This window comes from Galeopterus variegatus, unplaced genomic scaffold (genome assembly GCF_000696425.1).
Source record: "Galeopterus variegatus unplaced genomic scaffold, G_variegatus-3.0.2 Scaffold687, whole genome shotgun sequence".
In the NCBI taxonomy this organism is placed as follows: Eukaryota; Metazoa; Chordata; class Mammalia; order Dermoptera; family Cynocephalidae; genus Galeopterus; species Galeopterus variegatus.
This window is the reverse complement of record NW_007726798.1, coordinates 432455-433501: the sequence shown is the minus strand read 5'-3', so window position 1 is coordinate 433501 and position 1047 is coordinate 432455. Positions and strand designations below refer to the sequence as shown.

The window sequence follows — 1047 nt, the reverse complement described above, 5'->3', positions numbered from 1 at the left end:
TTAGGCATAGACAGAGAGTCTCCCAACATAATTAAAGCCATATACGATAAGCCCACTGCCAGTATCATCCTGAATGGGGAAAAGCTGACAGCTTTTCCCTTAAAAACAGGAACTAGACAAGGATACCCACTCTCACCACTCCTATTCAACATAGTGTTGGAAGTACGAGCAATCAGAGAAGAGAAGCAAATAAAGGGCATCCAGATTGGAAAGGATGAAGTCAAGCTGTCCCTTTTTGCAGATGATATGATCCTATATACTGAACAGCCTAAATCTTCTATTAAAAACCTCCTAGAGTTTATTAACGATTTTAGCAAAGTTGCAGTGTACAAAATCAATACACAAAATCAGTAGCATTTCTACACTCCAACAGTGAACATGCAGAAAAATAAATCAAGAAAGCTAGCCCACTTACAATAGCCACCAAAAAATAAAATATTTAGGAATAAAGCTGTCCAAGGATATGAAAAATCTCTATGAAGAGAACTACAAACTACTGTTGAGAGAAATTAAAGAGGACATAAGAAAATGGAAAGATATACCGTGCTCTTGGATTGGAAGAATTCACATTGTGAAAATGTCCATATTACCCAAAGTCATCTACAAATTCAATGCAATCCCCTTCCAAATTCCAATGACATTTTTCTCTGAGATGGAAAAAGCTATCCAGACTATCATATGGAACAAGAAAAGACCACGCATAGCCAAAGTAATTCTGAGCAAAAATAATAATAATAATAATGAAGCTGGTGGCATAACACTACCTGACTTTAAACTATTTTACAAAGCTATGATAACCAAAACAGCATGGTACTGGCATAGAAACAGACACATGGATCAATGGAACAGAATAGAGAACCCAGAAATTAACCCATATGTAGAATAGGGAACCCAGAAATTAACCCATATGCCTACAGCCATCTGATCACTGACAAAGGCAGCAAGTCTACATACTGGGGAAGAGACTGCCTTTTCCACAAATGGTGCTGGGAAAACTGGATAATCATATGTAGGAAAATGAAACTAGACCTGTATCTTTCACCATAT

At 37.1% G+C, this 1047-nt stretch overlaps 1 protein-coding gene across 2 annotated transcripts in view; it reads left to right on the top strand.

The window, feature by feature from the left end:
• ATL1 (atlastin GTPase 1) overlaps positions 1-1047 on the top strand; it is a 92535-nt gene that overhangs the window by 52887 nt on the left and 38601 nt on the right. The window lies entirely within an intron of this gene.